General features: G+C 34.8%; 1 long non-coding RNA gene across 2 annotated transcripts in view; it reads right to left on the bottom strand.

Moving 5' to 3' along the window:
• LOC136842646 (uncharacterized) overlaps positions 1-26,035 on the bottom strand; it is a 291,067-nt gene that overhangs the window by 215,767 nt on the left and 49,265 nt on the right. For both annotated transcript variants that reach the window (XR_010854293.1, XR_010854294.1), the window contains exon 2: positions 13,343-13,434. This is a non-coding gene — a long non-coding RNA (uncharacterized lncRNA). The remainder of the gene's footprint in view (positions 1-13,342; positions 13,435-26,035) is intronic.

Here is a 26,035-nt window from a genome sequence, read left to right on the forward strand (position 1 = left end):
TTTCGTTTTACTGGAGTTCACCCTCATACCCCACCGACTACACCATTCACAGACCCGGTCCAAGTCATAAGTGGAGACTTTACTACTCCCAAAAGTGTTTCATCATCGGCATACTGAACAATCATTTTTCCAGGCCAACAACCATATCGCTTGTATACACCAAAAATAATAGTGGACCAAGAACACTACCCTGTGGAACTCCGGGCACAAAAGGTCTTGGTTCACTGAAGATCCCATCAACAGCAACTCACTGCTGCCTACCTGTAACAAAATCTTGAAATAATACTAAAACATATCCACCCCTCTAAGATTCTTTAGTTAATAAATAAGTGCCTTAAGATTTACTAAATCGAAAGCAGTACTGAAATCTATTTGAATTACTCTGCACTCTAAACCGTTATCAAGGTTCTCTTGTCAATGGTATGTCAAGTCTAAAAGCGCATCGCAGGTACCTAACTGATTTCAATATGCATATTGACTATCAGCTAACAAAACTTTTGAGTCCACATACTTATATGGTGACTTAAAAATACGTTTTTCAGCAACTTTGGAGAGAACAGAAAATAGAAATTGGTCTGTAGTTATTGCAGTCTGCAGATTTGCCACTCCTTGGAACAGGCACGGTATTACTAAGCTTCTGCTCATCTGCAAAGATTACTATAACGACATGAAAATCTATATAATCTACTAATTTTGGGTGACAACAAACTAGTAACTTAAAAAAAAAAAGGGGGGGGGGAAGAAACCATCAAGATCTTCTTCAGCCCATATAGGCTATCAAGATTACCCAAAATTTTCTTAACGTCCCTAGAGCGAAATGCAAACTTTGTAAGAATAGGTTCAGTATGACAAGTATCAGGGAGAGGGACATCCTAAGCTGATTTCATAGCCTTAAAGCTCGATGAATCAGTTCAGCCTTTTCCCTAGGGACAGTAACCAGTCTACCATCATCTGTTTGCAATGGTGGATTGGAAGGCGGGCCTAACCCAAAGATAGATGATGCCAGTTTGGTCCACCACAGATGAGGCCGAGTAATTCCTTCAAGATTCCCCTTCAAGGAATTATTGTAATTTCTCTCGGCTGTATGGTAGGTTCTATTTGCAGCATGGCAAGACTCAACAAAAACAATACAATTTTCATTTGAACCATTTAGTTTCCATGTGTTGAATTTGATCTGTTTGTCATGGAAAGTTCATCTCATGTACCATCAAACCATGGCTGGTCATTTGTCTGAATTTGATGACCTTTCTAGGGACATACCTTACTAAAATAGTCACCAGCATTTCATTTACCTTCCTCTTGGGATCAGGATCTAATATAGCATCTGAAATATTAAGTACCTGGCAAGCTTCAATAATATTATCCCAATTGGTTCCAGATTTCAACCCGACCTTTTTTCAAATGGTAGCATTAGGAATATACTGACTGTCAGAAATGTCCATCTCAATGTTGCAATGATCAGAATTGCCTATATATTCAGAGAACTTGGACTTGAATATGAGGTCTAATCTATTACCAGAAATATGGGTGGGTTCCTCAATTAGCTGGACAAAATCGGAGGATACACAAACCTCAAGAGCAGACAGGCCATGTTGATCTGTGAAATTTGAATTTAGCCACTCATTGTGCATTGCATTACAGTCTCCACAAATAATGAATGAAGCTTTTGAATTCTGAGACTGAGCCAAACTAATACTTTCCAAGAGCCAGTCATGTACAGAGTCGTCGATATTACATTGTAGAACTTACTAAAAAGTTTAAAACAAAGAAATTCATGGCAACTACACTCAAAATCTATCTGGCGATAAATAGGTAGTACTAATTTAGTGTGCACAGCCGTACTTTGCGCATGTGGGATGTTGCAACAATAAATAAAATGAGGGCCATCAAACCCTGGGATTAAAAACTCAACCTCTGACTTGTTACTACTTACAAGATTCTCAGATAATAACATCAAATCGTAGTTACGGGCACAACTCCGGAGATCAGGAAAATTTGACCCTAAAACCTCGAATGTTTGAGTAAAGTACTTTGCAATTTTTCTTACTGTAATGAGTAACAGGCCCAGGGTTCAGCTTAATGTCTCCCGAAAGAAGTAAAATAAACAATATAAAATCAGTAGCTAAACAATAAATAGACTTATAACAACAGTAACATTGTAAAACCCAACATAACAAAAAACAACAACAGTATTTACATTGTTTACAAAAATTATGTTTGAAAGTATATATAAATGTGACCATATGTCACTGCAAAAAGCGTCGTAAGCAACTGGTTGACAAAGTGGGGCCGGTATACACTGTAAGGCAAATAAGAAATCCGCCAGGTTTGACACAACAACGGGGGGAGGACAATCGGGAGGGATTTGGTAACTATAAAATACTTACGCATATATCTGTATTTGCAATTGGACCCTAAGAGAAACATGCAACCAGCTTCACTGGCAGTGTTTCTTTTCATTGACCATTAGAGGGGTCTGTCTCCACATCTGTACCTCATAATCGAAATTGCTGGATTTTTGTTTGGTTTCTTTCCAGGCATGAGTGGATGCACCGTTAACAAATCGATTAGCTTTCGCTTATACTTATTTTTATAATCTCAATTACACTCCATGATCGATACGGTATGATCATCTAATAAAATTATTTACTAAAGTGCATTATCTCTTCGCATATACTCGCCTATATTGTTTAAAGAAATAACAGAAGATACATAAAACTTTGGAAAATAGTTAGCTTGTTATATTCGTAAAAACTCGGGGTTAAGCGGAACTACGTAAATGCTGATAATTGTGGAGTTATTTAAGAGAAAAATCATAATATCCTAGAGTCCTAATATTATCTTCTTCGTTTTTTTTCTCCAGTATCTCTTAAACCTTCCTTTTGTTATTTATTATATACACTAATAACAAAACTTAGGTCATCAAAGATACTGAAAATTAAAGGTGCTGGCATTATCGAATTTCCTCCTTTGTAACTTTTCTAAGTGAAGAAACTTACGGCCCCACCAAGTATTAAGCAAATCAGGATATTAGTATAAAACTGTATTATGATCACTATAATGATCAATACTGAAGAATTTGTCTCTTGTTCCCAGTTAACTATAAATATAGCATTTGTAAACTATTTTTTCACGTCTTTTATTGCTTCTTAAAACTATGTGAGCGAATTTATGTGTAGGGATAATATATTTCTACCTTTCCATAAACCTGTACAGTGTAGACTTTTACTGAACATTTCTTCCAATTGTAAATCACAGAGTACCTATAATTTACGAGACAGATATGGCCGCCTGCTGAAACTCTTTTAAGCCAAAATCTCTTGAGTAAATGTGCTCTATATCTTCTCTCTACGTCTTTGTTGGCAATGCCTGAGGAAGGACATGCAACTCCAGGACTAAATAGGCTCCCATGAATCCTCAGTCAATATATGTAACGTGATCATCACCAGTGTAAAATATATACACAAGTATACTCGAATCTTTCTCTTCCTCTATGTGTACGGGTAGTAATACATGTTTAAAGTTCGCAATTAAAGGTATTTATGTAAATTTATTAAATACTAACATTAAAAAACCATATCATATGTACAAAGCTCTCAAGATAACGTATTCTGTTTGGTTAGTTTTATCTACATGTGGTTCCTTCTGCATAAATCCTTTCACACATATTTTAGTAAAATGAAATGGACGGTCCATTTATTAGGGCAAGAACAAACAAAACGTGTTCAGTCAACAAGAACCTCACGTACTGCGTCAGACGGGAAAGACCATTATCACGAAGGACCAAAAACTCAGTCAGCATGAAGAATATACCTTTCATATTGAGAGTGAATGACTTTCCTTTGTATGCAATGTACACTTTTCTCAAAACATTTATTTATGAATTATTATAGAGAGAGTTAGATTAATGCGTCTAGTAATAATGCCAATTAAAATGGAATTACCCAAGTAGTGAGAAGTACAAGCTGATGCCATCTACTGGACTTTAAGAAAAGCATACATCAGGGACCTCTTCTCATTTTTCTACCTCATACTAAATATTACCGAATTTTTGTTTCACGGTCAAGGTGAAGAGAATGTACACCCTTTAATTAGCTCTCTTTCTCTTAACTTTTTTTATAATCTTAACTGAATTTACATTAACGATGCATCTTACAACTAGTGTACACATGAAGAAATAATAAGACCCCTTACTACAACGTAATTTACATTTAAGGTTCCTTCCTTTGTGCATTATCTCTCCGCATCAACTTGCCCACATAGTTTAAGGAAACAGCCGAATACAAAAGAAATATACGGTGAAATAGTTTGCGTGTTTAATTCAAATTTGACTCTGGCTAGGTGGAACTATGTCTATACTGATATTTGAAGACTGGCTTAAGATAAAAACCTATCTTTATATATTCAGACTTCGTTGCATAATGCTTGAAGCCCTCAAAAGTTATTCACTTAAAAAATAAAACAAATAAAAGAAACTTCGTTTCTCACATAAGAGATAACTATACAAAATAGGCACAGAATTTACATTATTACATACAATAATCAGGAAAAGCAATTGATAATATATATATTATATATATATATATATATATATATATATATATATGTATGTATGTAGGTAGGTATGTATACATATATATACACATACCTATACACACAAAGCACACACACACAAACACACACACACACACACACACACACACACACACACATATATATATATATATATATATATATATATATATATATATATATATATATATATATATATATATATATACATATGTATATATATATATACATATGTATATATATATATATATATATATATATATATATATATATATATATATATATATATATATATATATATATATATATATATATATATATATATATATATATATATATATATATATATATATGTATGTATATTGTAAAGAATAGCGCCAAAATAAGCCAATAGAACACCCTCCTTTCTGCTTTTGCTTGGCCGACAGATAGGGGTAGTGAAATCTGGTTCAGGGTGAAAAACCGGACATTCCATGGGGTATTAAGGCACACTCAGAAGATAATCTTCGCCTAGGGCAGTAACTTGCTTGGAGCTTTTTTTCTTGGTACAGGACCAGTGACCTAGGTCAAGCCATCCCCCGCCCTACGCCCGAGCAGAAGTAATAAAAGCCCACGACGCCCTACGATTGCTCTTAAACACAGCTCCGACCTAAATGAAGGAGGTCACAAGTTAAGACGTCTCTCCCGTCCCACCCGACGCCACGTGGACTGCTGCCCCTTGTTTTGTAACCCAACCATGGTCAGTATCAGTGCAAACGGTGAAGTGCAATCCCAGAGCGAGCAGAACTCCAATACGGCAGCCCTTTATCATAACAAGGCCGCCCCTCTATCACTCCACCGATCTACGACCCACGAGTACACCTTTGGTGGGCTGCCTTGGTCTACACTACACGTGGACTCCTTGCTGATGCCCTTTAGTGCAGCAGATAATTGCATATTTCATAAGAATCGTTCAGATAGTGAAACAAGCATGAAATTTTGCACAAGTGCTCTTTAAAGTTCCCTCTATCAGAAAAGGGCGCTGGCCACAAAAATTTAATATGGCGGCCAAATTCCAAGATGGCGGCCAGTATCGACAGATTTTGGCTAATTTTTCACTAGAATGGCATGTATTTGCTTCTAGCAATATGGTAAAGCTCTTCCATACTATTTCTTGTGAATATTATGTTTCTGTAGCTTCCCAGTACAGTTTACCTTTAAATATGGGGGCTATATGGCTGCCAAGAAAAGGTAGAAACAATAATTATAATGAGAAATAATGCCCGTTCAACAATTATCGTTTTAAGCATGGATCTTGGTTTCTGTGGTTTTAGATCCTAATGAGGCCATCTCTTTCGAATAACTCATCAATTTTGAAGGAAAATTAATAAATGTAAAAGAGTGTATGTCTGCACACAACCAGGGCACACTGGTGACATCACTGCTGTGTAACTCAGCATGGGGTTCAGTGCCAGCTAATCCAGCTTTACTAATCCTGTAGTCTTAGACTAGTAGTTGTAGTATAGTTTAGTTTAGTGTCCCAAATGCTTTCTAACAGCCCCAGACCAGCTATAGTTAGATAGCCGCACCTGAATAGACAGGATGTGCCAGCGCGGAGAGCCGAGCCAAGGGTATGGGGCTGTACATGATGGTTCATGTACTTACCCGGATGGTGTACAGATCACATGGGACTTAAATGGCACTGGATGAATGATCGGGCTAGGTGTAGGAGACCGAACCTAGTTGAATCCCATACAGGAATGTGTGCTTTGTTTAAGGTGGTAAAAGGATAACCCCTCGGCCTTAATCAAAAGTGAAATCATGGCAGAATGTGATGCCAATCCAATATTGAGCAGTAGAAAAACAAACTGGGTTTGTGTTGTCTTTGTCAGAAGGACAAAAGAGGTGAGCACTTGACATCACCTCCAAGTCATCATGTCCTAGACCATGATGGGTACACAATGCTGGCAAGGAACATTCCCATGTTCAGTGAAATTAATGAAATGCCACTGATAATGGATCAGCAAGGCTGGATGAAGGTGATGGCATAGAGGCCACTCTCAGGAAAAATGCAGCAAAATACCATGTGAACTGTCGCTTGTTGTTTAACAACACTAAACTGGACCGTGCAAGAAAGCGACAATCCAATGACCAGACCAGCAACACTGAGACTAGTCGTGCAAAACTGCGCCGAACCAGTCATGACAATGAAGTTTGCATTTTCTGTGAGAAAGTGGCACCTGCATCTGATCTCAGACAGGCTAGTACTAAGGGCCTTGACTTGAAATTGCGTGAATGTGCAGAGATACTTAGTGATGGCAAGCTCCTTGCTAAGTTGACTGGTGGGGATGTCATTGCACAGGAGTTTAAGTATCACCATGCCTGTCTTTGTGCCCTCTACAACAGAAAAAGGTCCTACCTGAGGAGCCTTGAGAAAGACCAAGGTAGCACTGAGTCAGAATCAGATGTGAATCCACTAGTTCTGTCAGAACTGATGACATACATTGTTGAAAACAACCTTTGTTCAGATGATCCAGTCACATTTCGGCTGGCAGATATTTGCCACCTCTACCAACAACGTCTGGAACAATTAGGTGTAGAGTCACCAAGTGTAAATTCCACGAGACTCAAAGACAAACTTCTGGCAGAAATTCCAGAACTTGAGGCTCATAAATCTGGCAGAGATGTATTACTTGCATTTCAAAAGGATGTGGGAAAAGCACTTGCTCAATCATCTGATCTTTCAGAGGCAGTTATCATTGCTAAAGCAGCAAATATTCTCAGAAAGTCTATACTTGATCATCAGTCACGGTTTGATGGCACATTTTCTGAGGCTTGTGTACAGAAATTCTGTGCCTCCTCTCCTGCTCCAGTTTGTAGGGATGGTTGAGCATGGGGCTGACATCAAGTCACAGTTACGATTTGGAGCATCAAAGTCAGACCAGGCCATTGCACAGCTCATGCAGTTCAACTGCTACTCCCGATACAAAGAGGGGAGCAACAACTCATAGACACTCCAAAGACAGAGAAACACCATTCCCAGTCTACATGGGACTCTCAGTCTATGCAAAACCAGGAAGAGAAACCTGGTTGAAATGCTACATCAGCATGGCCTCAGTATCTCTTATGACAGAGTACTGGAGGTCTCTGCACAGTTAGGAGATGCCACAGTTAGCAAATATGTGGAGGAGGGTGTGGTCTGTCCCCAGTACTGCGAAAAGGGTTGTTCACCACTGCAGTGATGGACAACATCGACCACAACCCATCTGCAACTACTGCCACTACCTCCTTCCATGGAACTAGCATCTCCATATTTCAGCACCCCACCAAGGAGAACACTGGACAGGAAAGACAGCAACTAAAGTTTGCACCTGAGAAAGTGAGGTCGGTGCCTGAATTGCCGGACACATTCACAAACATCTCACCAGCTTCCTTTCAAACAAAGAACCCTGTGCCACCAAACACTGCAATACCAAAGCCACCCACAGATATCTTGGGGCCACAGCTTGCACTGGAGTATCAGTGGCTAGACAAGGTCATAGTCACCCAGGAAATAGATGATGCAGTGAATCTGACGTGGTCAGCTCATCACGCTTCAATGAAGAGAAGCCCAGAATTTGAAGTAACCATAACTTCATTGCTTCCTCTCCTGCGTGATCAGGCTCATTCTGTTGCTACGATCAAACACGTGATGCAGAAAGTGCAGGATGTCACTGATTTTCTGAACCCTGGCCAGATACCCATAATCACAGCTGATCAGCCAATCTATGCCGTAGCAAAGCAGGTGCAGTGGCAGTGGCCTGATCAGTATGGCGAAGACAAGTATCTGGTAATGTTTGGTGGTCTGCACATTGAGATGGCAGCAATGACATCTCTTGGTACTCTTCTTCATGGCAGTGGTTGGACAGGAGCTCTGGTGGAGGCAGGAGTTGCTTCATCTGGAACTGCAGAATCCTTCCTGTCAGCTGCAAGTGTAACCAGGACACGGCAGATGCACCAGGTTACAGCCTCTAGTTTGTACAAACTCCTGAGGACAGCATACACTGACTACTGTGCTGAGAAAGCAAACAACAATGAGCAGGCATTAGAGTTTGAGGAGTGGTGTGACCTTCGAAGACAGCAGAGTCCACAGTTCCACTTCTGGCACATGGTGTTGTCTATGGAACTTGTGATATTCCTACTGATCAGGTCCTTCCGTGAGGCCAATTTTGTCCTCTACTGCCAGGCATTGCATGAGCTGATACCCTACTTCTTTTCCAACAATAATACAAACTATGCTCGTTGGCTGCCTATTCACCTCAGGGACATGCTTACCCTAGAGAGTTCACACCCAGAGTTGCACAAGGAGTTCAAGGCTGGCAACTTTGTTGTGCACAAGACCAGTCGCCAGTTCTCAGCAATGGCTCTTGACCAAGCTCATGAGCAGACCAATGCCTTTATAAAGGCTGATGGCGGAACCATTGGGCTGACTGAAGATCCGTCAGCACTCAGAAGATGGATGGTGGCTGGCCCAGAGATCATCCGCTTGGTGTCTGCATACGAAACAGAGGTTCAAAGTAAGGAGTCTAATGAGCAGACAACACACCATGAACAAACACCTCATGCGCAGAAGACATTCTTGGAGAGAGTCAGCAAGCTGTCATTGGCTTTGCAACACTTGGGAAGTCCTTTTCAGGAAGAGAGCCAGGATCTGTATTCCATTGACAACAAAGACATTGCCCACCCCAGCTCAGCAGAACTTCTACAGACACACCTTGACAGAGGCCGCACTAAATTTCAGAAGTTTTCAGACTCTTTGGCAAACAATGCAGTCTCCTTCTATGAGCCGATAAAGAAGAAGCTCTGTGCACTTGCAAATGTGAAGTCTAGATAAATATTGCCCTCTCTTCAGTAGATAATCTAGCTTGAGCATCCAACGTGTCATGCTATGCCTACCTTCTTATCCTTGAATTTTTCAAAGGTGTAGGTTGAGAGACCTATACATAGATTGGTTGCGTTTAGTCCGTATTTCTCTTCTTTTCTTTTTATGGTTACAGTCTTAGACACAATGTTGTATGTGACCATACCATTACTATTTCAGTTGAAAATAGCATATTAGTTAAACTGTCTGATCACATGAATATACCATTAAATAAAAACAGTTGGTCTCTATGTCTGCTAGCGCTGTGGATAGAAAAAAAAACTTTTATGGCAACCATTTTGTACGCCATCTTGGTTACAATTCATTTAGTAAGGGTTTTCAATAAAATGTGTGGTATGGAACATTTTTATAACCTAAAAGTCGAGGTTTAAAAAAAAACTGGCATATTCCATCCAATAGATGCTCCCAAACCAGTGAATCTCAACATAGATGGCGGCCATTTTGAAAAATAGCCGCCATCTTGGATTTTCAGGTGGCCAGCGCCCTTTTCTAAGAGAGCGTAGTCTTAGGAATGTTTGTGCCAAATTTCATGCTTGGTTCACTATCTGAACGATTTTTACAGCAATCTGCTGCACTATTTGGAAGGACAGGAATGAAGCCCCAGTGTCAACCTCAGCGCTGGACACTCCTGTAGGACGGTAAAGTACCCTGAAAGAGTTGCTTAGTCACGTTACTTTCGCCCTTGTGCATTCAATAGACTTTTGGGCCCGTGTCTTTGCTGTCCCCTGAATTTCTTGGTTCAATCCACGGCCCACGTGTTCACTGCCCCCTTACTCAAGTCACTAGTCAAGCCTCGAGGTTGTCCTTGGCCCCTTCAGCGCACCCTCGAGAAGAAAGCATTCTCCAATTCCGGCATTAGACTGTAACCTGTGTTCCATATCGTTTCAGACGGACGATAGTAGCGGAATTCTCCTCGGCCCGTGTTCCTGGCATTCACAAGCTCTCCCCCCACCCCCCGCGCTTGGGAGGACTTTCAACTGCAGCAGCAATTTAACTTTATTTAATTCATTTCCCTTTGAACTTGTCTGTTATGTAAATATACCTATTTTTGTACCCACGTGTTTCACGTATCTGCCCTTTGAGAAAGAGCCCTAAGCTCCTGTTTTATATGCTCCTGGTTATCTTACAAGGTCACTGTAGAGTAAAGTAATGAAATTTGAGTCTTAAAATTTACCTGCACCAGGAAACATAATATATATTTTATATATATATATATATATATATATATATATATATATATATATATATATATATATATATATATATATATATATATATATATATATATATATCTTCTTCTTTTTTAACGTGCTTTTTCCCATTTTTGTATGGGTCTAAGCACGATGCCTTCTTTGAAGGACTTTTTGATTTGCTTTGGGGTAGACCCGTGGTCTCGATCATGTCCTGCCTGACATCAAGACCCGGTAGCGTATGTTTCATGTATCATACCCGACCCAACGCCCTTTCTTCCCAGCAGCGAGAAGTTACATATGGCATTCGACAGATGTTTGTTATGTTTTTAGAAGGTGTTGTAGTGGCTTTGTTTTGTGTGTGTATTTAGTCTGTAACATCCATTTTGCTTTTTAAGCAAACCTATCCGTTGATTATATATAATCCCGGGATGTCTACGGATAGCAAAGTGTCTGCCTCTCTGATCAGTTGGCTGCGATTTGAACCCGCGCCATAGACCTAAGTCCGAAGCTGCTGTAAAACCGACTGAGCCATCTTGGCTATATATATATATATATATATATATATATATATATATATATATATATATATATATATATATATATATATATATATATATAACATACATAATACATACATACATACATACACACACACACACACACTTACTCGATCAGATAATAAAATTAAGGAGTAAACAACTTCATTTTCTAGGTATTCTTAACATTTAATTCAATATTTTTCACTACCAAGAAACTAATTTTTTTTAATGTAGCTATGATGTAATACGCTGTTTCCAAATAAACTTCTATCATTATGTATTTCATTGTATTTCATAACACAAAATGACGAAATGTGTCACTAGTTTCAGAGAGAGAGAGAGAGAGAGAGAGAGATATTTCATCTTTAAACGAGCAAAAATCTGTTGCAGATTAAGTCAACCAAAGTTTGGCATATTCAAACTCCTGAATTCTCAAATTTACAAAGTCATCGAGTATCAATGAATCAACAACTGGATACATTTACTCTCTTACTCCATTTATACTGATAACTGACACACACAAAACTAGATACAGCATCCATTAATGAAAGGGTTAACATAGTTGCAAATATGTTTTCCATTACATTTATATATATATATATATATATATATATATATATATATATATATATATATATATATATATATATATATATATATATATATGTGTGTGTGTGTGTGTGTGTGTGTGTGTATATCCTCAATTCCCCTGAACCCTTGTACATGAAGAGCTAATTGTTTCCTTCTATTTGAAGATGTTCTGGTAACTCATCAGTAGAGATGCTAAGTGAGTTCCAGAAGCTCTACCATTTTTCTCAATGTATAACAAATCAGCAAATTTCTCATGAAAATCTTTCCTTAATACAGAGATCTTACTATTGTACTTTTCTTAGTGTATATCAACATGAAACTTTGTGTATCCTAGAAGGGGTGTTTGTGTGAATTACCAACTCAGTGTTTAATGAGGTGCTGTACAGATGGCAGTGATATTTTGAGTTCGTATACCTTTCCTAATTCTATCATATGATATTTTGTACAAAAACCCTTTTTTTAGTTCCTAAAGCTTTACCTTTCCTAATTATATGATATTTTCATAAAAACACATTTAGTGAATAAGTCCTCTATTATAACATAACTAGAAGTGTAGCTGAGACAGCGTGTGTGTGTGTGTGTGTTTGTGTGTGTGTGAGTTTAACTACACTGACTCACTGACTTTTTGAAAAATAAGGACTAAAACTGGTACGCTATTTGAGTACCAATAAATCACAGCACTTGGAACTCCGGACAGGTATGAGATACAGATACAGGGTGGCTTATTCATTTGTGCCTAATATAGCCTGACTCCCACACTTGGGCAATTTAAACAAGCATCTCTCATTGAACTTTGGTATAATTAGGTGGAATCAGTTACATTACATAAAATTACCTTTGGTGCAGCTATTCTTAGTGATGTCTCTTGCTCTAATTAGAGCTGACGAACACTGATGCTGTTCATTATCCCTTCAGTACATAAACAAGCCTCACGAATGGTTGTATGGTTATTTGTGGCCCAATTAGAATCAGAGAGAGAGAGATCATATTTGTCGTTCAAATTTCGGAATAGAGGAAGACTGGAATCCTTTTAGGAAGCAAAGAAAGAGAAGTAACGAAAGAAGAAGAGAGATTAAAAAACTATATAAAAAAACTAAAATTCAAGTTAAATTCGTGTTATATTGCAAGATAAATTAAGCTATTTACAAAGAAAGAGACAGAGAGGGAGAGAACGGGGAGAGAGAGAGAGAGAGAGAGAGAGACGTCGCATTCCTAAGATTAAGTAGAACAAGAAGTCAGCAAAAGTTTCATTTAATAACGTAGAGTACCGTAAAGAATTATAATAAACCGACGAACGAAAGGGCCGAGTGAAACGAATGGGAGGTCGGAGGAAGGGCTGTTAAGTAAATCTGTGATGCATAAGATGGTAAAGAAAGATTAAATTAGGATTTTCCGATTATCAGTCATATTGAAAGGTCAAATTTCTTGATAAAACAAAATATTTAGAGATGGCCCCTTAACGTAAGCGGCTAATAAACCCCTTTCCATGCAGGATAGAGCAACTAAAGCCCAGTTCCTCAAAAATACATTGCGCCTCTGATACTTACAGTACTTGACAGTGGTGGCCCTCAGGCATAGTTGAAAGAGCCTTGAGTCATTAACCTCGTCACTAAGCCAGACCGTAAACACGGCCTCGAACCTGGAAAGAGGAAAAGGCGTACTGCTCAAATATGTTTGTCTTTCCCTTATTAGAGTATGAGAACGCTGATAGCCAAAACAGAACTATGAAGAGCAAGATGATGCTCTCTTTACCATAGACTGCCTTCAAAAAATTTAAAAAAATCATGTTTCATTATTATAGTTATAACAGATTTTGTCTCAAACTGGTTCGGAAATTTCTTAATTCTTCAGTTGGTTTTATTTAAAAACAGCTGATATAAGTGTATAGTTACTTTTTTTCTTGCAACATAATAGTTCCAAAATGACGAGTTTGTCATATACAAATATGATTTAAAGGATAAAAGACCATTAAAAATTAATTTCCTAAATTTGGAATGACACAGTTGAAATTCATAAAAAAGCGAAATGATAACGTTCATGAATGAAAAACGCCATAAGAGCCAACATAGAAATTACAAACATGTTGGGCATTAATTAAAACGTTTAAAACAATAACAGAAAACGGCGTTAACTGAACATTTCTCGTAACAAAAAATCCCTGTTTAAGCAACATTAACAGAGATCTGTTGATTGGAATACATACTAAGAATAAAAATTGTTATTTCACCAAATCGTGACAAATAAATTTTCTTAAATATTGTAAAAAAAATTTCATTACATTTTAGGAAAGGCTTGCATGCTTTAGCTTCAATATATGTTTTTAATCAAAACAAAGGTCCTAAAAATAGTTCAAACTTCCAACTAATCTCAGTTTCCATTTCATTGTGAATTACTGCACTGAGTAAAATATTCCTGCCTAATAATGAAATGCAAATTAATATTTAATACAAAAACTAAGGCTATTCATTTAGTAGTATGTTTCATAAATATGGAATTATTCTCTAACTTGGATAAATCTGTGTTACTTGTTAAATGTATCACTAGTTATTTTAATGAATGTCTCGTAGTGAAACAAATCAGAGTTTGAAGGTGAGATCAGTTGGTCCTAAACAGGAACGCAAGACACCTAAAGAGGAGCCTTTGAGGAAGTTAATAAATTTAAACATATTATTACTCAAGATCTCGATTTACAAGAAACAAGCCTAAAGGCCAATATAAACTAATCAAAATTCCACTGAACAGAATACTGACGAGTGAAAAAAAAGGTGTAGAACAGAGAAGCAGAATAATGTACGGATAAAATGTTAATACATTTTTAAAAAATTTTTTTACTGAATGACTGCATTTATTTTCGCACATTAGATTTGAATTATTATAGAATTACACTGAAATTTCCCATGTTTAGCAAACATTAGATTAGTTATGTTGCCTCACTGTGTGATATACAAATACCAGCATGAAAAGGAAAAGCGTTTTTAATAACGGCAGTTCAATAATCATTACTTTTATAAACACCAACTGAATTGCATCTGTTTTATTCCGTAATACAATAAACACTGTATTTTATGCATGCATGTATGTATATATATATATATATATATATATATATATATATATATATATATATATATATATATATATATATATATATATATATATATACCTGCCCTAAGAGCCTACAGAGGCCCAAGAGGACTTTAACTTTAACTTATATATATATATATATATATATATATATATATATATATATATATATATATATATATATATATAGATATATATATATATATATTTATATATATATATATAGATAGATAGATAGATAGATAGATTAGATAGATAGATAGATAGATAGATAGATAGATAGATAGATATATTTTACATACAAATATACATACATATATATATGTGTGTGTGTGTGTGTAGATATATTTACATACAAATAAAATATATATACAATATAATATATATATAATTATATATATATCCCATCATTAGACATACGAAAACTTAAATAGAATTCTGTGTCTCCAGCTAATAAAGAAAGATTAGCAGGAATAACTGAACATAAATATGAGGGATATCAGGTTTCCAGGTTTTCCTCCGAATAATGACTAAAATCAATTTATGCAATGCCCTTTGAACAATGGAAATATCAATATTCTATTCCCTAATCCTTCAAAACTGAAATCGTAATCATTCCACTCAAATATGATTGCAGGAATTCGGTCCACTAAATTAAAGTGAAATTCATATAAGTAAATAACACATTAGGATTATTATTGTAATTTATCACTAGTTTTAGGAACACTCGTGAGTTAGGGACATATGCCGACGCTAAAATAGCTCTTATTTGAGTAATTAGGCTTCATACAAGTTGCTCCTTGTTTATTACTTTCAATTAAGTTACAATGATTTCGATAAACCCTTCAATTAGTGAATGGGGAAACTGATATAGAAGAGAATGGGTAGTTTGCAAATGAAATTTACTTATCTAATATGTAAGGCTAGTCATGCAAAAGAGTATATCTTATGTGGAAATATAAATTCAAACTTGAGACGTAAACTTTTTATTTACATAATCATGAAAAAGCCAAATAAATAATTAATTAAAGTCCTGATAAATAATCGCTATAGAAGTATCGAATATCAGCTGCTTTTTGCTACTCCTAATGATCACTAGGCTAATATTTGCTTTAATATTAGTTCGTTATTCCCCTTTGTTAATATGCCTTTTAATTTCGGTCACTGAAAGGGACGTATGTTAAATTATTTCTCGAAGCAGACCACGCGCCATACACCGAGAGAGAGAGAGAGAGAGAGAGAGAGAGAGAGAGAGAGAGAGAGAGGACAACAGTAAGACTGGGGAAATTTATTGACAAATATCAAATAACCAAGGAAGGAGAACAAAATCTCAAGGAGCTGGTAAATATTTGTGTACAATAAACTTGCGCAAGGTTCAGTTTTCTTACAAAGACTTTACAATTTGTAATTGATTTTACTTGTACAAGTAATGGGAAATGTGTCTCTTAATTCCTTTTTATGATTCATTGTCCTTTGGGAATCTGGTATGTTTCTTGTATCTCCTAATCCTGCATTGTTTATTGCTCTCAATGACATTTCTTATCTGTTTCTATTCCTTTCGAGCCACAAGTCTGCTTTTGGTTAAATAGCACTCGAAGCCATGGGCAGTGTGATGATGATAATATTTATATACAAATGCACACACACACATATATATATATATGTATACATATACATATATAGAAATAATCAACACACAATCATGCGTGGAACAGAAATAAATTTCTGACTCACATCAGGATCGAACCCAGGTCTTTTAATTGAAAGGCAATGGCGCTGCCACTAGGCCACACAAGTCTTATGTGTGGCCTAGTGGGCAGCGCCCTTGCCTTTCAATTGAAAGACCTGCCCGATCCTGATGTGAGTCAGAAATTTTATATACATATATATATACACAACCACACAAACATAATATATAATATATATATATATATATATATATATATATATATATATATATATATATATATACACACATATATATGTATATATGTATGATATGTATGTACGTATATCAGCAATAAGCACGTGGCAAATATATACGTAGATAGCCTAACCACAGGAAAAGTGAAAATTAAAGACTAAGTACAGCTATGCTCTTAAGTAATGCGACATGATTGCATACGAATTCGTTCACAATTCCCAAACTGGCAACCTAACATGCTCCATATTTATCTATTATTTCAATGTGAAAACATGATTATTGCAAACAATAAGGCCATAATTTGTTTCATAAGAGTGAAATTTGTCATATATTTCAAAACTGTAAGAAAATATCATGTGGCCAAATTTCTCAAAAACAGTTACGAAACATTTTCAAAATTTTCATTCACTCATCACTGATGCATCTGACAAAAAAAGTCATCCTCAAACCTCAGTTCAAATCTTAAATAAAAAATAAAAAAATTTGTCATAACATTAATATTACTTCCAATACAATCATAAAATTTTAAATAGTCCTATTTGATTGTTTTTACGCCTCAACGCAGAAAAAATGTAAATAAGTAAATACAAAAGTAGAATGCATCACCCAATATCAACGGGTCAGAGGAGAGTGTGTGACAACCATTACAGTGGTGGCGCAACATAAACCACCTGCGACATAGGTCTGCAATGAGTAGCAACAATGAAATTTTCTTGAAACCATTTATTTTGTAATTGTTAGAGGAATATTTGGATTTTCTTAAAAATAAAATTATTTAAATTATATTTCTTAACCACTTCAAAAATTATGCCTTACTAACAAATATTCGCCTATGCAATTATTCTTTTGTTAAAGCCAAGATTTTGTTCCTAGGCCTAGGTGTGTTAGATTTTTTTTCTTACTATAAATAAATAACAATTAGCATTCACATCTGTATATTAACAATTTCTACACATTCTTTCACTTCAAGTTACCTTATGAATAAATAAATTACGCACCAAAAGCGAGCAGAAAGACTTTTAAGGAAATAATATCTTAAGCCAGTTAAATCACAAGTGTTCCATAGACCTTGATATTAATACTAATAGATATTTCGATTAATAGCATCTTCTCCATATAATTAAAATCATCATCATCATTTATTCTTCAAAGAACAGGTAATCTCTACAAATAAAAATTTTAGTAACAGAGATTACATCTCAGAAGGCTTGATTATTTTTTTAGGGCTATAAATAATTTTGCAAAATACACGCAGCTTGAACACAGACTAAAATTTCAACATTCAAAGAAAAATTCTTGTAATTCATATTCCTATTTTGAAAATGTTGCTATGACTGTAGCTTATTACATCTAGTGTTATAATGCTGCAGAGGTGGTTACGTTGACCAGCCTGAGGAGTATGTTAAGCGCGCTGTCATTGACGGCACCGCTAACCTTATCACACCGTGCTTTGAGCTAATCAATAAAAAAAAAATCAGTTCAAATGACATAGGTTACGAATTATACCATGCATAAATGGGATCATATTTATATAACCATAGAGATAATAGTGCTGGCTGTGAATTCGCAAACTTGTCGACATGCATGTCATTGGAAATAAAAAAAAATTAACAATACTTGGCAACGTTACGCTGAGCCTGAGATTTTGGACGATACAAAAAGAATCATGTCGCATCAGATTTGAGCACAGCTGTACCAAGCGCTATTGTGTATTGCGTAGGCCTACCCCGAAGAAGTGTATGCAATAAACGTAAGTGCTTGGTACCTGGTCTTCAATTTTCACATTTCCAGTGGTTATCGATGTGTCCCCTCCGTGTAATTTACTTTTTCTGGTACAGAACTATCATGTTCGCGCACTTTTTACAATTGTATGGCTTTCGAATTCTAAAGAAATTCTATTTCAACAATCTGGTTTAATGAACAATAGTATATTTGCCAAATCTATAAATTTTTACGAACAATATAAACGATTTCTCTTAATTTATTTGAACTACGCACGAGTTCCTTTAAATAATGAAACAGCTATGGATCACATGGTTAGATACCATGTTAATTTGTTTTATTATACAGGAATATTTAAGGCTTTCCTTCAATAAAGAACAACGAGTCTTTTGAAATTATAACCTAATCTGTTTTATATTTATGCTAATACAATGTACAGAAATAGAATATATATATGCCAACTGCTTTACATTTATCCTTAGTCACCTCGTAATCAGAATCTCTATTATTGCCACTGATAATCGCACACTAAATATGAGTGAAAAAACATACTATCACTTTCCCTGTTAACAAAATAGGATTAAGGACAACTGTCATCAACAGTTTATATGTTAATGAGGACCCCACACATAACATATGCTGGAACTAATTTCTGATTAAACAAGGATTTAGGATATGAAACAGTATTGCTTAGCATTCATATAATTTCATCTTTGAGAATATTTTTTCCCAGTGCTATTCATCTCACTATGTATATAAATTTTCTCATCTGTTTATTGACTTACTTGCCGTTGCATGTGTATTATCCACCAGTTACTTTGATTACAAATCCTCTTTATGAATCTTGATAATTTTGCCTTTATCATTTTTCAATCATATTCACGGAATATCAACTATCGCTTCATTTGTAATAATAATAATAATTTTGAGTTCATCACTTTCTCGTGATCTTAAGTGGAAAAATAAAGTCCGCAGTGGTATGTAGGCTAGTATAGTATATTGTTACATACTACTGCAGACTTTATTTTTCCATTAATAATAATGATAATCCTTAAATTACATGAATGGTCTATTTATGATTTATAACGCATTTTGCTATACAAAAATAATATTACCACCTTGTTGCAACAAAAATGGTACTGATATCTGCAAAAAAAATGTATCTATCAAATTTCATTTCCATATCTAAATGAAACCTACTGAAGAATTTAGCCATCGACAAATTGACTTTTGACATTTATATGATAGACTGGTTCACATGTCAGTCTTTATTAAGGACGTGACTGGCTTTCCTGAACAAAACCACAGTTTTTTTAACAAGATTTTTACAATTATAAAATGAAGCAAACTATTTTTAGAAATTGGTGAGTATTGCACACAATTTATAATATGCTGTCTTTCTCACAGTAAACGTTGCACATCTATCTGCCTAGCTGTGTGTTTGTTCATATATACATATATATATATATATATATATATATATATATATATATATATATATATATGTGTGTGTGTGTGTGTGTGTGTGTGTGTAAATAATATATATATATATATATATATATATATATATATATATATATATATATATATATAACACAAATGATTTTACTTTCATCTGCATTGAAAATTTTCAATTCATAATATATAGTTTTTGTACACGCATGAATTTTTTTCTTGCTGCTAAGAGATATTCCTGTAATGACCTAACAGTTCTGGTAGGTATTGTGGCCTTTTCATTTTAAATAAATTTTCCTCTTAAACTAAATTTTATACGTGTCTCCTTGATTCCATTTAGGTATCAATATGCAGTCCCCAAATGTACGCTTGCTGTGTAATATCTGAGTAACTGAAACTATTTTCCAAGTGGATTTACATCAGCTCAAAATAACTAAAGACCTTTAACTTTTTTTTCAGGAGATACAAATATGAACCATGAATTGTTAACACTAGAGGAAACTGAAAAACTCACAGCAGAAATTTTCCTTTGCTTTTTGTAAGATTAATGATAACTTCGCGTTGCACTTAGTTAAAATTAAATAGATTAGACTCTTGAAAGGATAAGGTTTGAATAAGCTTCAATAATTAATTCAATTTTGTAACACACACGCACACACATAGTTATTTTTTTTAAACCTCGATACTTTATTAGAGATATGAAAAGTAAACTATTCAAAACGATGTCTAAGCTGCACCCTGAGAGGAACAAAATGTCAATATCAGTGCACTGAAGCGTAATGGAGAACTTATTCCACGTAGTTTTTCGTCTTGCTAAAAATCTTACGACAGGCAACCGAATATCATCTTATTCTCCAAAAAGGCAGTCACGTCTGAGAATTCATTTAAAATACTTGAAGATAAGGAATTTTTCTTTTTCAAACAACTAACATTTTCGCGTTCGCAATAAAACCAATTTCAACTACAGTCTTCCTATTCCAATGATTAACCGTTCTGCTACGATGCATGAAAGCCCAACGGTATTTTGTTATTCGTTTACATATATATTGTTGATATGAGCGAAAAATGTTGAACTAAACAAAAGTTTAATATCCAACATCAACATATTAATGTATATCATTACACCCACGTAAATCAACTCTCCACAGTTTCATAATCTTAATAGTTTCGCCGTGTGGAAAATTTTCTCTTGAGCTCAAACTGAAGGTACATGTTTTATACGTAATCAGAATACAATCATCTATCGTTCATGGATTATCTCTTGCTTATAAATCTTATAACGAATTATTTAAAGAAATAAAAATTTGCAAGAAACGAAATTTTGGTTGAAAATCTAATGTATGGAAACGCTTGCAAAAAATGAACCATTCAATTTATTTGTTCCTTTGTTTCTTCGAAGGTCGTCGTTCGCCTCCGTGCCTCCCATAACAGTTTCTAAGACTTCATCATTTCATTTTCCCTCTTCCATGTAACTGACATGAAAGAGCACATTTTATGAATGCAATACCTGAAATTGATTCATTTCTCTCTCTCTCTCTCTCTCTCTCTCTCTCTCTCTCTCTCTCTCTCTCTCTCTCTCTCTCTCTATATATATATATATATATATATATATATATATATATATATATATATATATATATATATATATATATATATATATATATATATATATATATATATATATATATATATATATATATATATATGTACAGTATATGTATATATATATATATATGTGTATATATATATGTATATATACATACAGTATGTGTGTACGTGTGTATGTATGTATGTAATATATATATATATATATATATATATATATATATATATATATATATATATATATATATATATATATTACATGTGAACATTTATTTTCAAACTTCAAATGCTGCACTTAGTTAAAATTAAAAAGATAAGACTTTTACAAGGATAAGGTTTGAATAAGTTGCAATAATTTATTCAATTTCGTAACACATACATGCACACGCACGCAGTAGTAATACACACACACATATATATATATGTGTGTGTATGTTTGTGTTTATATGTGTGTTGTGCGTATTGTAGATGTAACATCTACAATTGAATTTTCTAGGGTGTTATCACTTCCCAGATTTTCTATGACTTCTGTTTTCTTTGTTTAAACCAGTGGTTCTCAACCTGGGGGCCATGGTCCCCAAGGGGTCCATGGCAAGAATTTAGGGGGCCCATGGTGGGCTGTTGCAAATTACATATTTCTAAATAATGTTAGGAATCTGAATAAAAAAAAAATTGCATCAATGTCCTGGCAAAGAAAATTTTCTTTTTTTAATTGATTAAGTTGACAATAAAATTTTTTTACATTATATTGTTACGAATGTGTGTGTATGTATCTATCTATCAAATATAAGATAATTATGACTGTACACTTCGTAATAAAGCAAGGGTGTTCTCTTCATCAACATTTTATTTAGTTATTTATTTATTTTTTACCTTTTTTTGGCAGAGTGGGATTTGGGAGAAAAATGAAGGGGAGCCACACGAATGTTGAGAATTCATGAAGGGGGGAATGGAATGAAAAAGGATGAGAACCACTGGTTTAAACGATCAATATATTTAACTCACTAGTATTAGAATGGCTTACACCTCTTGTGTAACGATTTTCACACCATTTGGAGCTGATATTACTAACAGGACTGGAAATAAGAAATCGACAAATACGCAAGCTCAGGTAACAACCAAATATAACCTGGACTAGGTTCTCTAGCATAAAATTCTTGAATCCACTAAAATATGAGATGAAGAATGAGATTTGGAATAAAATCATCATCCCATTATATACATGGACTAAGATGCATGATAGTTTTGATATTGTAATGCTAAATTTTCTCGGTCTTACAACTTCAATGTTCATGTGATTTAGAATTTAATAAAATTCCAGTTTCGTCATTCAAATGAAAAGGCTCCTTTCGGGTAATTTTTTTAACATTAAACATGCCCAACTAATATTATCTTTGGCTATCACAGTCCAGTAAATTACACAGTTACATAGCTATAACAATGGATGAAAAATATTTATGAAATATTTGTTTTGAACATATTTTAATCTAAATTAAACTGAGTAAGATAGTTGTCAATTCTCACAATGATAGCATGCCTTTAAAAGTATATATCAGTCTCGAAATATTTCTTTTCGGTAACTATTTTTCTCTAATTCCTGTTAAACTATTAACACACGCTCGTTTCGCATAACTGAAAACATAAATTCATAGGAAAAATAATAGAATGGAATAAAATTCCGTCTACTACTAGACTGAAGCAAATTGAGGATACAATCGCTTGCATGCCACTGGTAGCGTAAGATTTAAGAAAACTCTAATAAATCTTTTTCCCCCAAAAAATAAGCGACTGATACAAAAGTAATTCCGCTGATAGTGAGTCCAACTAAAGAATACACTAATTGGAAAGAGACTTTAGCATTTACACATAGTTGCGTTCAACTGCCAATCTTGATTCCGACCATAATTGAATTCCGTAACCAACATGGCAATTTTTTCCCAGAGAAAAATCCTGAGAGTATGAAATGGACCGCAACATATCGTTCTCTAGCCAGATGAGTCCATTTTACTCCAATTACTATTCGTGCTCTTATTCAGCTGGAGTGGACGTTACATGAAAAACAGTTTTTTTTTTATATTTTACAGTAATTTTTTTTTAATTCATGCGCAGAACATCCTCGATAAACGAATATGAATAAGGCAGCTAACTTAAAGCTTCGTCCCTTGAGGAAAGTACTGATGGCATACAGGCTCCTCATTTGTAAAGTACATAGGGGTGTAATGAATTCCACCTTTTTGGGAGTAAACGGAGGACCCATACAACGGGATGACTCTGGCGTTCGGAAATTTCTCTCAGCATCTAGATGACTGAAAAGCTGACAAGTACATTGCAGAAGCGAGAGAAGATGTCACTTAGAATCAAAAGGTCCATGAAACCATTAAAAAAATAACAATGAACTCTAATATTTACATTCAAAAGCATAAATTGTCTTCCCTTACGAATCAGACACAAGACACTGTCAGGGATACATTTCCTATCAATATTTTCCATCTGACTGCCAGAGGTTACCCCCAACAGACAATAGTTGTACCTATGTCTGCGATGGGAGACTTTCTTATCCAATATAATTAAAATCAGGAAACTAAAAGCATTATTAACGAATTTAATAATAGAGCCACACTGAACTATACATTCAAGGAACGGGTTATTCTTTTATTTACTTTGTTACAAGAAATGATTATATAAAGTCAACTAGTCGAATGAAGGCTAAAGTCTTCTCAAGCGAAATCTACTCGTAAGGATAACATTCTATTTGAAATACTGGGCAGTATTAAAACTATTACTTAGTTGGATATATACTACCTGCTCCCCGATATAGGCATATATTAAATACCATCCACACCTTTCTGAATGTCACACCTCTGAATAATCATGACCGGATCTGAATAGCAATTCGAAAATATTCGGAACTTGTGTCTTATGAATCTCACAGAAGTCATTTCATTATGAATTTCAAGATGTTCCTCCCTGACTCGTCAAATTTTGTCTGACCATCATCTCAATTCCTGTAGTGAATATTAATTTCAAATTTGATAAAGACAACATGAAAGAAGGAGTAAAAAATAAAAGATTGTACAGATAAGTTATTGAAAATTATTATCCTAAATAAAGAAAGAAAGCCGCATCAGATAATTCAGCCTTCCTTGCAAACCTCTAAACGAGAATAAAAACAATTCCAAATACCTTTTGCAAAACTCTGCACGTACAAATAAACAAGCAAACTGACTAATATTTAAATGGAGTCAAAACAATCTTCTTACTTTCGCAGTAATAATAATAAAAAGTGATAAAAATCCTGGAAGACTTTCAAGCTCGCGTGAAACAGACGAACCTATTCACAAGGGAACAGAGAACAACTGGTTCGGACCGTAAAGGGAGTTGTTACTATGGCCACTGGATGAATAAACAAAATAAGCTTTGCTTATGTGTATGTGTGCGTACGATTGTATTTCTTTCATTTCCAGATATAGTGGTAAAGAGTTTGACAACGTAATAGATCATTTGCTATACATCTCTGAGGAATTAATATGGCATCTATAACCTTTTCCCAAATAATTAATGCGTAAAAAATATTCGTAAATCATGAATATTCAGATAATAACGTGGAGAGAAAATAAACAGCTTTGTAATATATACTGTATATATATAAAAAAAAGTCAATGATACTAGCAATAGACATTATGTGTCAGGAGAACGCTGTCAATAGGATGAGGTAGATAGATAAATTATTGACTACCGGATCTCAAATGGCGCAGTGTGTTTTTAGTCATTTTCCGTTTTCCAGATCTCTTCATATAATACCGAATAACGCGCAGTGGCCTTCCTTAGTCCAGCTTCCGTGATATAATAAAAAAAAGAAAATAAATATGTTAGTGCAGGTTACTTCCATAATCTTAAAGAAAGGAGAAGAGTTCTTATGTTTGGAAAGCTTTAAGTAGACAGTTTAAAAAACATAATGAGACTAGTGATAGCTGAAATAAGTACATAGGGAAAAAGGCGAAGTGATTTGCTGTATAAAACCATATATGAATATTTTGGAGACTAAAACGATTTAAACTGAAACGGTGAGTGCAAACACCAAAGCAAGTAATCCCAGCAGCCTGAAGAATCATCGGGATTTTCACAAGAGCTGAATGGAGTTGTGTCATACAAAGAAAGATAAGTTTAAATCACTCTTGCAGGGCGTAAAAAAATAAAAAAAGAGATTACGAGAGATTTACTAAATTCGTGATGTAGAGCACTGAAGCGTAGAGGAATTTTTATCTTCTCTTAACTTCTGAGATCTTCAAAAGTCTTCAGGAAGGACTACAATAATAAAATTTTCACATCTTTATTCATGCTTTGCTTCACCTTTGTCCTCACAGCACCAGCCTAGTCTTTGAACGCTTTGAAAAACAATAATAAAAAAAAGGATTATCCCTATTGGCAGCACGTACAGTAAGTTTTGTTA

Source organism: Macrobrachium rosenbergii, chromosome 10 (genome assembly GCF_040412425.1).
Source record: "Macrobrachium rosenbergii isolate ZJJX-2024 chromosome 10, ASM4041242v1, whole genome shotgun sequence".
Taxonomy (NCBI): domain Eukaryota; kingdom Metazoa; phylum Arthropoda; class Malacostraca; order Decapoda; family Palaemonidae; genus Macrobrachium; species Macrobrachium rosenbergii.